Below are 18,849 nucleotides of genomic sequence, written 5' to 3'. Positions count from 1 at the left end.
TATAATGGTAATCATTAAATTGAGATGGAAGTAAAAATATAAGGGTAGATCCCTGTACCTTTTAACATGTTTTTTTTAATTATTAGTTTCTTACATTTTTGTTGTTATTTCAAGTCCCTTAAGTTTCATCAATTTGGCTACAACATTAATCCTTTATCATGATGGAGTTAAATATGTTAAGTGGTACATAACTTCATTAATTTTATAAATGAGTTAGTAAAATTATAATGAGTTGGACCTTATATGAGCAAAATAGCTACCATGTCTTATTTCTTTTAAAGCTTCGTCATTGTGCATTTAAGTATTCTAAATAATGTCCTGCTGTTTTTTTTTTCTGCTACTCATTTTTTATACAACTCGGTATAATCTCAATAAGTTAGCACAAGAAGTAACTGAGTTTATAGACAAGTAAGTCACTATATAGTCCTTATGGTCATATTTAAAAACATAGAGACTAACATTACAAAAAAATAAAGTTTCAGAGATTTGAGCAATGAAAAAAAGTACAGGGACTAATATTAAAACTTGCTAAAAATATAGAGACAAACAATTGTGTTTTGGGAAAATTATGTATAGGTTACATGGAGCATATTCATTCACAAATAAATCTTGCAAAATTCAAAAACCACATCTAGGTCCCTTGAGATTTGAGTGTAATTTGAAATTGGGGTGCAAAGATTATAATGCCCAATTAAAAATATATTATATCAGTCAAGTAATTTACAACTACATCATTATTAATTTACAATTATCACTTCAATATTTTACAACTATGACTTCACAGATCTAATAGTATACTAATAGTTGAGTTACTAACATTGTCTAAAAAAATAAAATTAACTTCCAATTTTATCCTTATCCAAATGAAAAATATTCAAATTTGCACTGGATTCTCTCTCATAGTTGATAAGTTTATCTACGGGTAATATTGGAAAACATAATTAATATCACATATAATAAGGATCGGAGGAAGTAGTAATTATATCCATTGTTATCAAACTCTAGCTAGTTGACTTATTGAGTTCACCAAGTTTACGTTAAGTAAAAAACCTTGTTATAGTTATAAACCTAATTAAATTCACTTATAACTCAGTTAAACTTGACAAACTCAACGTTTTTTAACCAAGTTATAGGCAACATGATTGTTGAACCTTAGTTCAGATGATTATAAATAAGATAAGTTTGTGTATTGTAGGTTTAATAATTAAGAATTAATGGCTTGTATGAGAATTGGTTGTCTTTGCTTTAAATTTTGGCTCTCAAGTCTTATTCCTAAATAGCTACTCTTATTCCTAAATAAAGTACCTTTATTCCTAAATAGCCAATAAACAGATAAACTCTTCTCGTATCCTTTCTTATAGTGTTTCTCTCTAAATATTAAGTATTTGACTTGATCTTAATTCCTAAAGGACACTTTGTATTGTTTTAAATGTATCTCAATTGATCTTAGAATCAAAAATCTAAAATTTGAGAGCCTTTGTAATTTTTCAATGTTAAGGTCCTTATTCTGAAATAGTCACCTTATTCATTACAAGTAAGATTTATTGATTGTATATCAACTCTTAGAGAGAGTATTTGACAAAAGTAGTTTATTCTTAAACTTACTCTGTTTGTCTATATTTTCCTTTCTTGAAACATAGGATCTTAAAGTAGGGGAGTTTAGGAAGGTTTACCCATTACCTTTTTAAGGGCAAATGAGTTAGACTTTAATGTAAGTCTAGGATTGTTCTGAGGCTATGAAGAGCCTAAAAATCTTGGTGAAGTTAGTGGAGAGTGGTACTTGGGGACCGAATATAGGCCTAAGTGATTAAAGCTGAACTAAAATAAGTGATTTGAGTAAGCTTCTCTTTCTTACTCTCTATTATGATTGAGTAAGCTTCATATCTTTAAATCTATTATTAGCTAAAATTTTTTACTAAGCCCAATTCACCCCCTTTTGGGCGAACTTTCAATGATTTCATATTCACAACAATCAATAGGGTTACATAAGCCACGTGCTATACTTCATAATATATAATAACCCGCACAATAATTCATATCACATGCATCCACAGGTACTAACAAATAATTCACAAGGGCTCTTATAAAGGAAAGTTATGGTATACTATTAATTACACATTTCAACTAGGGCTATCCAGCCTGATCAAAGAAAAATATGCCCAAAGATGATCGGGCATGGTCAGGCTAGGTAAACTATCAGGTAAGACTAGGGTTAGGGTTGAGGTGGTTGACTTTGGTACCTAACCTAACCTGAAGTGAATAAAATAAAAAATTTTGAAAAATAAGCCATACTGTTATGTGGTCTTGGGTAATGAGGAGATATGTTGTTTGATTTTTTTACTCATTTATCATTTTACTGTTCTCATTTGGCCAGTCCTTCTGCCTCCTCTCATTTGGTCATATGCCCTAATTTCTATCCAATCTCCACCCTTCAAAAATGCTCTCATTCTATTCTACTCAATGTCCTACCTACACCAATCTAAGGTGATAAGGGCTCAATGATGCTGTTGGTCAATCAGCATCTTTGTCTCCTCCATCTCTACTCCATTTTATTGCTATCTCTAGTTCATAGGTTTCACTATCTTCCTTTCTCCATCTCCATATCAGTGTTACCTCACCTTGCTCACTCATGTTGCCTCACGTTGCTTCATCTTGCCTTATTCTAAGGAGTCCTAATTTGCTTCAATTGGATGTTCCTATCTTTATCTAAAATTTAGGATTGATTATGTGTTCAGAATATACAAAACTAAGTGAAGAAGGATTAAGCTTTATTGTTCTTTAACTAATTGTATTGGTTACTAATAACATGATTTAAGTAGTCTAAGTGAGTTAAAATGACCTTTAGTAGTGAATGGCAGAGAGAGTAAATAAAATAAGAAAAGGACAAAAGAGTAAGAGTAGTAATTTTTATATATGAGATGAATATGATGTTTAGATATTTCTTAATAAACTTATGATTGAATGTATGGATGAAACTTTAGTCTATTTAAAGGAGTCTATAATAATTTGAACACTATTTACATGTGAAATTCTTGAAATATACATTCTAGTATGTCAAGTGACCTTTTGTGTTATGTTATGTCTAAAGAATGATTTAAGCATATCAATGTAAGGTAGAAGGAGTTAAGGACTGACAGCTATCACTATGATCATTGGATTCAATGACTCTTAGGCTTTTGTATCATCAGTTTTATTGCAATTTTCTTGACAAGCTATACTACTAAGTAACTAACTTAAAGGGAAGTAGAATCGTAGGGCACAAATCTTGAGAAAAGAGCTTTCAAAAGTTACATGAATTTCTAACATCACCATTGCCTTTAAGTTGTTATTGGGAGAGAGATTTCAATCTTAGAAGAATGGAATTTCTTATGGTTTATGGTTGCACTGTTTTCATCATTTTTGAAAGTGTTAATATGGTAACAATTATTTAAGTAGAAAATTCATGGATCACTTGGAACATATAGTAGTGGTGAAGGACATAATTTAGAAGTAGGTTAGCATCATTGTACATCAAATATTTATGTTGTAGGGATTGTACGAGGAAAGGCATAATAATGTAATTTGTCCCAAGCTAATTTGATGTGTGCAAATTAAGGCGGAGCAATGATTGGATAATATTGTATAATTCCATAAAGTTCTACCATTTTAGTTGTAGGTCAAGGAATACAATATTCATATAATAGCCTTTTTAAAAAGCTTTAGGTACTATCATAAACTAATGATTGATATGGAAGAATAATTCAAATTTTAGATGTCATACTATGATATTGTATTTTAGTTTTTGGTGGAAGTTGGAACAAACTACTTTAGATTTTAGGGAGTTGTACTATGATAATGAATATTTCCATTTGAATGTTGTGATGTTAAAATAAAATTTTTTTTGAGACTGAATTTAGTGCAAGATGTCATTGTGAAGGTGAAGGTAAGTAGGGAAAGATTACTAACACTGAAAGTTATCAAGAATCTTGTGTGAACAACCAATGTCAAGAGTTAGAGTTTGTAATCAAGGGACAAGTGCTTCTCAAGGTATCTCCTATAAAGAGTGTGATGAAATTTAGGAAGAAAGGAAAATTGAGCTTGAGGTATATTAGCCTATTTGAGATCCAAAAGAGAGTGGTGTTACCTCCTGGTTGGCATTACTGATTGAATTATCAGGTATTCATCTAGTGTTTCATGTATTGAAGCAACAAAATATTTTTATGATCATTCACGTATGCCTTTCTCATAGAACAAAAATTTAACATGGGAAGAAGTTCCTATAACCATTTAAAATATATAAATACAGAAGTTATGATTAAAAGAAATCACCTCTGTGAAGGTGTTGGGGTGTAACCTTTTTAGAGAGGAAGCTATATAGGAAGTTTGAAAGTTATCTGCACTTATTTGAAGATTGAGATCAAATAATATTTAAATTTAGAGGATCAATTTTTCTTTTAAGAGGGGAGAATTTAATAACTTAGAAATTGAAGTTAATTAAAATTTATAGCAAGATAATTTACATGTATATTTATTAAGTTTTGGAATAAATTTAATAAGGAGATTGGTAGTTTAGTGGTAACTACAACTAATGTGCATCTATAGATCCAGTGTTTGAATCCTTTAAATCCTCTAAGCATCTATTTTTTTTGTCTCAACCTTTATAAAATTTCCACTATGCCATTTATTAAAAAAAAATCAAAAGATCAGAACCTAAAAGGGCATAAGATCTTATTTCCTTCTCCTTCCCATTCTTAGATGGTTTGAGAACTAAGCCAAAGAGAGTGAGCTTAATCCTTTCCTCTATTCTACCTTCCCTCCATTCGTCCTATCATTGCCAATGACCTTAGCATGATCATCTACCATTACTGGAGGGTAATCATGAATTCATTTTCCCTGGCCACCATCGATCATTTTCCCCTCTCCTTAGTAGTGTCATCGCCCTAATTTGCATGGCTTTGAGTTATGGTTCTCTTTCTCCTCTATAGTGGTTGTGGTGTGAAAGATCTCCTTACTTAATCATAATTGACTACAAAGGCCCAAGCAATCAATGGGCTAAACCAATTAGATTATCAAGTTTTATAGCTTATAAAAATGGAATCCTAAGTTTTCATAAATCAATTCACTAAAATATAATTTAATAAACTTCAAATCAAAGTAAAATAATGTCTCAAAAAGCATGAGATACCTTGTGAGAGTGAAAAGGTTCAAAATCCTTTAAAATATATCAAGAAATGTAAAACAGGGTAATGCGCCTCAGCATATGTGCATGCACCGTGACTGTCCCTCTTTATGCCATATGGCATAGCACAAGCACCATAGACTGTGATGTGTTGAACATAGCAGACAACAATTCTACTATCATTTGATAACAACCTAAGGCAACATCTGACATGCCCCATTTCTACGTTTGACATCTAAATGAGGGAATCTTGGTGTTTATGAAAATTTCTTTCTATAAACTATCTAATGTCATGTATTTTACTTACAAATTAGGTTATACAAGGAAGATAGACACTCAAATGTATTTTTACAACTTTTCACACTTTTTACAATTTAAGGGTGTCTAAAATCCCATTGATATACAAAAAGCTATTTCTAACACCTAGAGATAGAGCACATTCAAAGGGCTTAGGACTACTCATATAACACACCACTTGCACATATACTCGACAATGTCAAATTTTCACTTCTCAACCCCTTTGACAATAAAATAGAGGGGGGAGGTTTTAGCATTACGTTTGTTAGTCAATTCTCAAAATCAAGATTAAATCAACCTTTATACACTTGCACAAGTATTTTAGCTTTGTTAAGACTTTAACAACTTACATACATCATTCTATGGCCCAAAATGCATCTCAAATTCATTAACAACAATATTGTGGAAGAGTAAACAAAATGCATCTTAAATTGGCAATATTCAATGTATTACACAAAATAAATAAGATAAGCAGGTTTTACATTATAAATTCCATGAATTCTTAAGCCTCAAAAGTCTTTCCTTTTTCTATACTAGAGCTAGAGCTTGTAAAATATTGAAAGAGAGAGGTAAGTCTAATCACTCAGTAACTAAAGTACACTTATCCTATGCAGTTACATATCAATTGATTTAAGGTATGTAAAAGAGTGTTCAATACATAAAAATATGAGATTATACATAATGCAAGAGATACTTTCACAAATAGACTTATTTTCATAACATCATACATAACATGTGTATTACAAATTCACCGTCATCTTACTTTCAAATCTTTCACTTATTCATATTACGAGACATATTGTTACAATACAGATAACCATGTGATAAGGGTCTAATCAATATCAATAATGCACATTTCCATAAATAGACAATCATGTGATAATAGCACAATAATCTTATCATGAATTAGTACAAACTTAGCAACCATATGACACATAAGATACATATATACATGATCAATTCTTCCTTAAACACTCCTTATTTGCTCTGACTAAAACTGTAGGCTATAATATCAATCAAGGCTCTATTTGTGTAACTGACTACCCAAGCTCACTAATTGTGAGGTATGACCAAGCTAATGATCACAAAACTCACTCTCAGACCACAGTTTCCCCCATTCCTAAATCTCGAGGGTGTTTTATACCTTAAGGTAATCTCCTTAACAAACAGATGAAGATAGTTAGGTTCTAGTCTCTTAACAAACAATGAAATAAGGCTAGCCTTCGTGCTCTGAAAGGCAACCATAAATACTATATGAATTTTTATCTACTCCCCTTGTTAGGCGAACTCCCACTAAATGTTCACAATGTCATATGTTTACTCATTTCGCAATGTCATTTATTAGATATTAACATATTAGGCTCATGCTGTGATGCTACCCAAGTGAATGTTGGTATTATTTTCATGAACCTTCCCTACTTTAACTCTTAATCTTGTAACATATTTCAAATCCTTAATTAGCCACATACGTGATATTTAATTGCTAGTACAACCACATTATCTCATTAACTTGACAATTATAATGCTTCAATACTTATGGATAAACTATGCACATTTTCAAATTCAATACCACATTTTAGTTTAGATCACAGTGAATACCCTATCATATAGTTTATAGCATGCTTTCATAATCACAATTTCAATTATACATACAAATAAAACCCATTTTACATTGCAAGTCAATTAACAAACAATTACCCAAGATAGGGATTCCTCGATTACTTGAAACCTTTAGAAGGTCAAAAGTTTACCCCTTAATATATGCTTCCATACTTGTTTTCCATGCCAAATATGGTAGTTGGATGATTAATCTATAGTTAATCAAGTCCAAACTCAATTAACATTACTGAAAACACATTTTCATCTCTCATATTTCAATTTCTAGAATTCCCAATGCTTTTACTTCTCACATTTAGGCCTACCAATTAGGTTTAATAGCTTCTAACACTTCCAACTAACAATTATCAAACTCATATAGGGTCACTAATGTCATAACAACCCTCATAACTCCACATTTATCACCTATTTTCGGATATTAATGACTCCCAACCACCATTAATGTGTATGCCCATAATTTATAGTTTAAATATTTAAAACAACTCACATTAACTCTACTTGAATCAATGGATTTGAACCTATTACCTATATAGATAGAAAATCAACTCCCATGATCAAACCTTAACTAAAAGCTTTAAGAAAATGGGTTAGGAAGGAAGAAGAATAAGCTAGGGACTTATCCTTAGGATTTAGTGGCTTCAAAATTCTTTAATCTTCCTCTAGAAATAAACCCTAGCAGAGCTCCTTGCTTCTTCTCGTGCTCTTTTTTCTTTCTCTTCTAATTTTTCCTCTATTTTAAAGCTTATTTTTGCAAAAATTGTATCATAATTGATGATGCCTGTCCTCACACATCATTGCATGTGGTACGAAGAAGGTTATTTTGTGTCTTCTGGCCTTGTGTGCCATGATACACCACGCGCGTACTACAGCATATGACACAGAGGCTTTTCTCTAAGTTTTTCTCTACTTTAAAAGCCCAAGTTGCTCGAATTCACATCAGGCTCAATCTTAGGGCTAAAATCACAATCCAAAACATCTGTTAACTCTCTATAATTACACACCACATAAATCTTACTTAATTTCCCTTAATTAGGTTGATTATTAGGAGATTAATTTTTAGGATGTTGCATGGTGTGGGGTGTTTTAGACATCCTTCTTCCTTTTCCATGTCCTATTTGCAATTTTCGCTTTGGTTCTGTTCGATGCTACTACAAGCTAGAGTTGGTGGCTTTAATCCTTTATCATTCTTCATTCTGATGTCAGTGTGCGCGTGTAAAGGAACATGGTTCATCATTGCTATCAGTTTCCACTTGGTATGTGAGTTCTTTCTTCTTCGTTTTGTTTACTATTGTTTTTAATGTGAGGGTGATAGAGCTTTATTTATCCTTTTCTTTACGAATGCTGATTGTGTAAGCTTAAGTTTCTCTTCTTCTTGTTATACCTATGTGCATATGATTTTAACTGGCCTTGGTCCTTTATTTCATTTCATTTTTTTCTTTCTTCATCGCTTATGGTCTTGTTAGATATATATATATATATATTGGTCCTACTTATTCACCTATTCAACTGTAAATACACTATTTGGAATTGAATTTCTCTAAGCTTAAATTGATTTTTGATAGGAAAATTGAATTGAAAAAATGATGAATTTAATTATGGATGCATGGAATTTGTTGGTTAAGAGATTAAAGCTAAAACAGATTTATTTAATGGTTTAAGGGTTGTGCACACAAGGTGTTTGTTTGAATGTGTAGAAGAGTTGGAATGGAGAAATGAAATATAATAATTTTATTATATATTAGAATTTGATTTTAGTTGTTGAACCTTTATATTAAAACTTAAATGGTATAGATATTGTTTATGTATGTATGTGTACTATGTGATGGAAATTAATGGGAAAAAAAGATTTGAAGAGAAAGGAGCTTGGCGTTATAATTTAAATATTGAAGCATGTAAGGCATTTAGTCAAATGCTTGAAAGGAGAAAATTTTATTGTTTCATTGAATAAACAATCTATATGGTAGGTAATTATTCTCCACAAGGAAAGTTGGAATTGGAATTAAAGGTTTTTGGAATATATGATGAATTTAGTTATCAATGTTTGGAAATTTGTTAGACAAGATACTAGAGATTAAAAAGCTTGTTTGAATAGTTTGGAAAATGATACACTAAGGTGTTAGGCACAAGGAATAAGAGAAAGTCATATCCTAATGGATAAATAACTATGGCTAAAATTTTATAGAGAAATTTTGGGATATAAATAGAGGAGCATTAGGGAACTTGGAATTATTTAAGTTGATTTTGATTATACCAGTGTTGGAAGGGAATTTATTTAATTTATAGATAATGTATTAAAATTTTATTATATAACATTTAGGATGTTTGGAGGAAGATAAACTTGATAGGCATGAAAAGGAGTGACTTTTAATACCTGAGAGTATTGCAGGTAAGTGAGTAGCCCAATGACTTAATTATTAGTAAATTTATTTTTCTTCAAAATTTGATTAAACATGTTCATATATAATATACCTAACTGATATTATGATTTATTTTTGTTATCAATTACTATATTTGGAAATTCTTGCATCACATTAAATTTACAAAAGGAATTGGAATTAGTTTTTGAATGAATGTTCACAATTCATGATGTTAACATCAATTGATCTTATGGTCTGAAAAGTGAACATTTTATTATGGTTCACATGCGAGATGGCATTGAAGATATTGTTTTGCAGTGATTATATTGAAAGGAGTTAAATTTATTCCTCAAGCAAATATATGAAAAAATTTACAATATTTGATAATGTTTGTTTTATCATTATTCATGCATGGAATAATTACATATGAATTCATTTACATTAACTATGATAACAAAATAATGTTGAAAAGAGATAATAAGTTGATTTTATAAAACTTAGACATGTTTTATTTAAATTGTGGGATTGCATCAGAACAGTGGTTGCTAATAGCAGTTTCGTTAGCCTTTAGAGATCCATAGTATACTCAATTAGTAGGGTGCTTAGGAGGTGCTAGCTCTATATGATGGCCAATATATGTGGAATTGAGGAATTATTATTAGTGAGCATATTACTCACACTTGTTTTCACAGGCCATGTGCATGTGCTTGATTTCATGAGTTTTATGCTCGCACTTGTTTTCGTGGCTTCAAGCTACGCTTATTGATTATTTAGCTTCATGGACTGTGTATTCATGCTTGTCAGTTATTCACCCTTATGGACTATGTGTTCATACTTGTTAATTGTTCTAATTAAGTCCTTCTAAAGAAAGAGTTTTGATGCTTATCTTCCATAAGTTTGATTTTGAAAAGTAAATGGTTATTTTTACTGTATATGGATTTTGTATTGAGAAACATAAATTTTGAGGTGTTTAAGCATATGAGGAAATTGAATGTGGAACTTGAATTTCTAATAATTTTTAATTGAATTCATATATTCATAATTTACACATTTACATAGTTGTTGGTATTGACATTTATGAGTATGTGTTTATATTACTACAATTAATTATTTTAGTAAATTTATAATTGAATCATTGATGTTAGTTTCCATTATTTCTTTCAACTATAAATTGGAACGTTATTCACTAAAAATATTTTTGATCTTAAATAACATAGCTAACAATATTTCTTCTATTGACCTCTAAGGCGCTCATTGTTAAATTGATTAGAAGATCATTTGAGGACACCTTCCTTTTGATGTAAATGTTTAATTATGTGTTATATTTTGAAATTATGATTAAGTGCTCCATGTTAACTATAGATAAGATCTTGATCTGTGATCTATTTGGCTGTTTGTGGTGATGGAGCAGAGCTCTACATTCCTGATTTAGACTGTATAGTAATGCTGAAAAGATTTCAAAAGGTCCTCTTTATAGGAGAGGTTTTGCTAAAATTTTAACAAAGAAGTTTAGGAATCTTTTGTTTATATGAAAATGTTACAATGACTTTCCATCTTATTTCAAATGAATCAAACTATTAGGGTAAAATTTTCTTGATCAGGGCTTAAGAGATGTATGTTTGTATATATATCACGTGCCAGTCATGTCTAATTTTTTAAGCATGACAAATTGGTATTAAAGCCTAGGTTTCTTATAACTATATGGAGCAATGATTCTTTATTGAGATCTCAATTGTCATTATGAACTCGAGAATAATCATGATTGAGACATCATTGAAGGCCTTTTAGGAGTTTTGCTATGTCTTTCTTCTCCTTATGAATTATGTTTATTGCATACCAGTCCTGTCTATTAAATTGAACATGTATTATGTTTCCTTGTTTAGTGAAAATGTCTCCTTGATCCTGAGTATAAAGTAGAAGGATATGTAGCAAGACGGTTTTTGATACAGCATATGTACTCAACCTGGTGTCAAGATTCTTGGTATGAATAAGCTCTTATAGGTTGAATTTGAAACAAGTTTACTTTATCATACTTAATAATTTGCTAGGTGCTAGATTGCTAGCTACATTATCTGTTTAAAGAATAAGCTGTTAGTATTTTTCTACAACTACACCATGATTTTCTAGCATTTTATTCTTTTCTCTAAAGGATATATTAATTTCTCCTTGATGCTGAATATAAAGTAGAAGGATATGTGGCAAGAGGGTTTTTGATAGAGAATATGTACTGAACCTAGTGTCAAGATTCCTAGTATGAATAAGCTCTTATAAAACAAGTTTACTTTATCATACTCAATAATTTGCTAGGTGCTAGATTGCAGATACATTATCTGTTTAAAGAATAAGCTGTCAGTATTTTTATGCAACTACACCATGATTTTCTAGCATTTTATTCTTTTCTCTAAAGGATATATTAATTTCTATATAGATAGGCTTTACATTTAGTGTGTTTGTTGTAAATGTCATTCTATGCTTGAGAGTGATCTGCCTCATTTATTCATCAGAGGCAGTGAATCTTTCTCAATTAGCTCAGTGCAAAGAAGCCTAACTATGGGATACAAATAAACTATTGAAGAGAAATAATTTATTGGTCTTGCAATTATTTGATTGTGGAAATTAAGATTTTTTTGAGATGCCTATCTAGGCTTATAAGATTGAATGCTCTAGCTTACTAATAGGTGACCTCTTAGTATGGATTGTGGTTGACATCCCTACTATAACCTAGGAGGGTTAATAGTGTAGATCATCTTGCAATTGATGCTTGTAAGGAAATGCACTTTATTCTTGTTTATATGAATTGAAAGAGTTGTATTTTTGTTGAAATAATGCTCATGCTTGCTACATTATAGGAATTCCAACAAATTGCATAGTATTTGACCATGAACATATCACGTTTGAGAGATCTTTGATTCTATGAATGACTTGCATGGCTTAGACAAATATTGGTAGCAAATGAAGTGGTCCAATTCATGAAGGAAGAGACATATTGATGCAACATTGTTGTGGTTGCTATAGATCATTTTTCTGTGCTATTTATGTATTGTTTGTTCTAGTTTATGTAAAAAGAAAAGTTATTAAGATTAACCTTCAAATTGGCATAAACTTGTGTTGTTCTATGTTAAAATCATGAAGAAAAATATTGATATATTTTGGAGAGCACGCAACTTTTTTTTTTTCAAGTATTCTACTATAGTTTTTTTTCCTTGAAAATGAGATTATTAATAAGATTTGAAATTCCATGTGATGAAAAACTTGAGTTATAGCTTGAAGAGGAACAAGAAATTATATGGTTTAATATTGTTTTATATATATATGATTTGATGTTTGTTAATGCAAGTCTAATTGGTCATTTTGATTTATAAGGATAATATTAAATATTGAACTAGATTTACATGTTATATGAATGGTTAGAAATATATTCATGATGAAGAATTTCAAAAGAATACAAGTTCAAGCATTTGATTTTTCAAAATAGAACCAAATTAGCAATAAAGAGTATGACTTTAGTAAAAGGTCTTAAAGGTTGAATTTGGAGCTGAAATTTTGCATGAACTTATAGGATATGTAGTAGTCTTGTGCACTTAAGTATGGAAATTTTTAGATCTCTGTATAATATTTTATAAATTTTTGAATTTGGTTTGAAAAGCTGTCATAAAATAGTTCTGTAATTGTTGTATCAGATATGATATTTTATGATTTTTCTAGAATAAATGGACTACAATGACTTTGAAATTTTAATAGTAGATAGTACATGAATATATCTTTCTCAGGAATCCTAATTTGCTTCAATAGGATGTTCTTATCTCAACTTACAACCATCTAAAATTTAGGATCAATTACGTGTTCAGAATATGCAATACTAGGTGAAGTGGTCAAATAAGACAAGGAATGAGAATTGAGCATTTAAGGTGAGTTTTTTTTTTTTAAAAAAGTAGCTTTACTTAGGTGTCCAATTTTAGATTAGATCATCGGATTGAGTCCAAGGCTCATTAGATAGATTATGTTGTAAGTTTCATGTCGGCCCTTGAATTACTTCGATCAGACTTCGGATATGAAAATAGTACACAATGAAAGTTCACCTTCTAAACTGCCATATGATAGCAGATTTTGCTATCATATGTGTCACGGTGCATTTGTGCCACGCTACGTTACATGGCAGAGAGAAGAATAGAGTCATAGTTCTATACCACATGCTGCGGTGCATGGTGGTGTGAGCTGCAGCGTATGGTCCTTTTCCAAAGGAAAGATGTTGGGTTTCATTAAGTCATAGAATTGCATTTGCACTTCTGTTAGCCCTCTTGTTTGAAATATATTTTATGAAGTTGGGTCCTACATTTTGAAAATGAATTGAGGGCTGTTACTTTGATATGTTATTGTGATTGTATCATGATATTTGTAATTGGAATGGTAAAGTCCAAATTGAATGGGACTTTACATACTCTATGCACTAGAGATTTAGAGAAATCTAATATTTGTTATTTCTTTAGCTAAATGCTAAAGAAATGCCTTTCTCCATGACTTTATTGTGGTTTTAAATGGAACAAATTGTGCTAGTTCTGGATATTTTTCAAATGATTTCTTTGTTTTGGAGAATTAATATAATAGTTCAAGTTCATTCTTCATTATTTCAAATGTTTTAAATTATGATATTTAGCATGCAAGGCTAGGATATATTGGTTAAGTGAGAATGATCATACTAGCAAAATAAGGTTTTCTAGGGATTGTCCAAATTAAAATAGGAAATGTACTCGTGTGAGCACTATCTAACTAGCAAAGTAACAAGGAAATCTTTTGATAAAGGAATTCAAGCTGAATTTCCTTTACAATTGGTATGCTATATGAATTTATGCTAACTCTTTAGGGTGAACTGCTACCCTCTCATAACTTGATCATTCCATAATAATGTACAAGTTTAATATGCATCATTTTAGCACACATACATACATTTCCATTACAAACCATACTTATGATTAATCTTAACATAATCTATAAATTCTTTTCTCAAGCCTTTACATGCATACATGCATACATACATTTCAAATATCACATTCATTTTCACAAAACTTATGAACAATCTAACAAGCAAGTAAAATGATTAGGCTATCTGGTTGTTGAACAGGAAGGCGCAACGAAAGATTAAAATTTTAAATCCTACCCCGATATGGGCTAAACGAACTCATTTAAGTCAAATTAGGAAGAAGAGATATCTTTTTATTTCGTGCTTCACGTGCGTTCTCTTCAATAGTTTAGATTTTAGGAGCCAACAACATAGATCTTCTCCTTCTATCGTTATTCACATAAACAGCTCTTTAACTCAAAGAGTGTGCTAGTGCTCTCAATGTCCGTTTATCTTTGAACATTGGTTTTCTTTTCTTTAGGGTGTTTCATAGCTTTCATAGTGTTTAGCCGTTAAAACTTGTCTAGCTCTCTCAAATGAAGCATATCCCCTTATTTATCATTTATATAGATTAGGGTCTTAATCTTCCTTTAATGAGCCAACGAAAATATTATATTAAATTTATTTCATAAATAAAATCTATAATATTATATTTAATTTGAATTTATGTTATAAATTTAAACTAGAGAACTGATATGATATTCTCTTGTATCATGTTAGTTGTTAAATTTAATCTATCACATAAAATTAAATTTAAAATTAACACAATATAATGCAATACAATATATATATATATATATCACATATACATATTATTATATATATACACGAATACACACACACACACACATATATATTTCAAAAATATATTATATATATCTATATTTAATTTCATATATCAAATACACACACATGAATATACATATTTCAAATATATATATATGAAATTATATTTTAAATTTTGTATTCATATATATATATATAATTCATTCACCCTGTATTACATTCATTGAATGTAAGACATATTCTAGATTCAATGAACTTAAATATTATAGCTCAAGTTAGGCTATTCTTGTGTGTAACTCTGTAGACCTATGTCACGCCCCAAAAATAGAGGTGACCGGCACAGGATGTGAATCACATTATACATCCCGTAAGCCACAAATTCAAGGTTTATTTCCTTTAATTAAATGTACTCAGTTTTACACTAACATTTTAATACTATTGATACTAATCATTATACTAATTATTTCAACATTTTGTAAAAATTTTGACAAAACCTCCTCTATAAATAGAATCTCCCAAAAGTTATGTATCACAAAAATTTTCTTTAAACATTATATCAATCAGGAGCTCGGCTCGTTCCCGCCAGCAGACAAAATGTATAATAAACTAAGAACTCTAATTATAAGTTATGTGGAGCACCTAATCATGTATCTCATGACATAATACATAAATTTCATATTTATATCAATAAGATATATTTACAGAACAAGCCTTCATTCTGTTCCGCAAACATCCATCATTAGTAAGCAAGACGTACAGCGTCAATTATGCTATCTGAGACCAAAAATAAATTTCCAGCGAATAACGTCCCAACAATAAATAATTTAACATGAATAAAAAGAAAAGTTTAAAATAACCATGTAGATTAAGGAGACAACAATTTCCATAAAAAAAAATGTATAAACTTCAAAATAAAATAGCTCTATAAAATTTTGAATAAAATCTTAAACCATTGAACTATCATAGCAAATGGTAATATCACTTGATTTTTTTTTTTTAGAAGTCACATAAATGAAATAAATACTTGTAAATAAATTACTAAATAAAAATCAATGAGATATAAAATCACCAAATAATCATATTCATAATTATAGGGACTTATCAGAACAATTAACAAACGTGGACACATAGTCCACGAGAGTAAATAACCAAACGCGGCTTTTGCCACGAAGACAAATATGGACACACAATCCACGAGGGTAAGTAACCAAACGCAGCCAAAGCCACGAAACAAACGTGGACACCTAGTCCACGAGGGTAATACTAACCAAACGCGGCTTGAAGCCACGAAACAAACGTGAGTACAATGCTCACGAATAACCATCCCTCCGTTCCACGTGCGTTGGCCATCGCACGGGGCTAGCACCTCCTATACATACCCTGCTAGCTAGGTGTACCATGGCGCGCCAAGGGCTAACGGAACTGCCGTTAGCAACCAGTGTTTTGTATAAAGTCCCTTTTTTAAAACCATTTTCAAACATGCGAGAAAATCATCACTTTCAAGATATAGTTCTCGTTCTCAAAATCAAACTCGCATGAATACTTTTAAGCATTAAACCTTGCCAGAATAAAACTTCATATCCAATACTCATGCTTGCATTTATCGAATAATCAAAAATTTTCAAAGTTGAACTCGCAAAAATCATTCTCCATATCAATCCAATGTTTGATAAAATAAAAATCTCATAATCAAAGTCCAAACTTAATTTAATTGATCAAATAACATTTCAAATTTGATAAATCTAATTTCTTAAAATAAAGCAATGTTAATCAATAAATATCCAATAATCGCATTGTTGTCGTAAGAAGAATTTGCATAAAAATATAATATTTGAATAAAAGAGATTTTAATGAAATATCAGTTGGGACGCTATCCACTTACCTCCAATTTTCTCAAGGCACAAAGTTCTCCTCTTACCGCACTAATCGATTTCCTCTCCTTCCAAACTCCCTATATAATATAGTAGAGTCTTAATAAACTTCTAACAATGCTCAAAACTCTCTTCTAACATTAACACATGTGTGTGTGTGTGTGTGTGTTTATGTATATAACGATTATAGATTTAAAGTTTCAGAATCAAAATTTATACTAGAGTTTCTTTATGAACATAGTTAGTTTCCCAAACCCCTCAAAAGGGCTTTGTGACATTCAAATCTCTTATCACACAATTTATCAACAACCATCCACGCTCAAGAATTCACCTAATTACAAGAAAATTTCACAATAAAAATTCTTTAGCAAATCTTGAATTTAGTCCATAAATTAATGACACCCACACTGACATACTTTTCACAAGAATTCATGAAATATCAGGAAATATAAAATCAAGCAAAACTTCTTCTAACAAACATTTTGCCAAGCAACTCTTGTACGTTAATTTTGAAACTCAAACCAAATTCCTTCTCCTTCTATTCCAACTCCTACAACTTTATAATAGAGATATTTAAATCATACTTCAGCTTTCCAAATATATATTCCTTAAAAGAAAAATCAATCTCAAGCACAAAGAATTCCTAATTCCTATCACCACATTTCATACGATTGAAGAAAAGAAAAGGAAATTTCCATAATTTAACCTACAGTACGCGCACACAGCAACAAGAAGAAGGACTGAAGCTTCTCACCTTAGAACCACCGACGACAGAAATGGGAAAAAATCGACAGGAGCTGGGAAAAGAAAATCATGAAACCATGGCAGCAACCACGAAGCAACACACAGACAGAGGGAAATTAAGGAGGAAGTTTCTTGCCACTCATGGTCTTCGATTGCCGCAAGCAAAATGAAGGAAGCTGTGAGTTTGACAAAACCCCCAATAACAGAGAAGGATGCGAAGGCTGACAGCAGAGTGAGTGACCAAGAACCCGTTACCCAAACCACAGCACTCGCTTCAATCGATTAGTATAGAACATGAAAGGGAGAAGGATGAATCTGCCGTGTTGAACAGGGGAAGAAGAAAGGAACCTCATACACTAAGTCATAGCAGTTTGGACGGAAGGAGATGAATAGGCGAATGAACTTGCCATTTTTACGAAATTATTTTGAGACCGACAAGGGAGAATGACGTCCAGCAACACCCAAAAAAAAAGAACAAACAGGGACACAGATGAACAGCAAACAAACAACAAACAGGGGAAGAACTCACGGCAAGGCTTCACGGCAGCTGCAGACGGATCTCATGCACCTGTCCACACGAGCTGATCCGTTGAGGAGGATAGATGGAGAACGAAGAGTATGAACGAGCTCTCTCTCCAGGTCTGGAGAGTTCGAAAGTGCCGAAGGAGAAGGGAAAAAATGAGGCGGTGCCTCCATGTTGACCGAAACAGAGAATATAAATATGATCTTTTATGAAATTGCAAAAATTACAAAAGAAGGCCCAAAATTTCTTCTAATAACATAAAAGACACAATTACTTTGGTGACTTTCCTATAATTTTAAAATAATTAAAATTAATTTATTATGAACAAAAATTAAAACTTTTAACCTTCAAGTAAGCTATTAGCATAAATTTCAATAACTAACCCTTTCATTTTTCATAAAAATAATTTAAAGAAAATATAAATCAGGAGATTTATTATTATTATTATTATTATTATTATTATTTTGGTCGTTACAACCTATATGAAATTGTCAATAGGCTAATTATGCTATTAGCCCACAAGTCACAAGTGACCTCTAGCAAGATATTGCAACTATCTAATTCATATGGGGATTGATAATCTGATGCAACCTTTCATA

At 31.0% G+C, this 18,849-nt stretch overlaps 1 long non-coding RNA gene across 2 annotated transcripts; it reads right to left on the bottom strand.

Annotated features, from left to right (window-relative positions):
- Positions 1-15,469: 15,469 nt before the first annotated feature.
- LOC129289775 (uncharacterized) lies at positions 15,470-18,399 on the bottom strand. 2 transcript variants are annotated; one of them, XR_008588224.1, is made up of 3 exons: positions 17,738-18,399; positions 16,995-17,063; positions 15,470-15,886 (listed from the first exon to the last, which is right to left on the bottom strand). It is a non-coding gene; the product is annotated as an uncharacterized LOC129289775 (long non-coding RNA). The 2 variants fall into 2 exon arrangements; XR_008588225.1 differs by having other exon boundaries at positions 18,257-18,394.
- Positions 18,400-18,849: the final 450 nt, after the last annotated feature.

The sequence above is a fragment of the Prosopis cineraria genome, unplaced genomic scaffold, assembly GCF_029017545.1.
Source record: "Prosopis cineraria cultivar Desert tree isolate PC_DT_omini unplaced genomic scaffold, ASM2901754v1 PC13, whole genome shotgun sequence".
Classification (NCBI taxonomy): domain Eukaryota; kingdom Viridiplantae; phylum Streptophyta; class Magnoliopsida; order Fabales; family Fabaceae; genus Prosopis; species Prosopis cineraria.
This window is presented reverse-complemented; position numbering and strand designations above follow the sequence as displayed.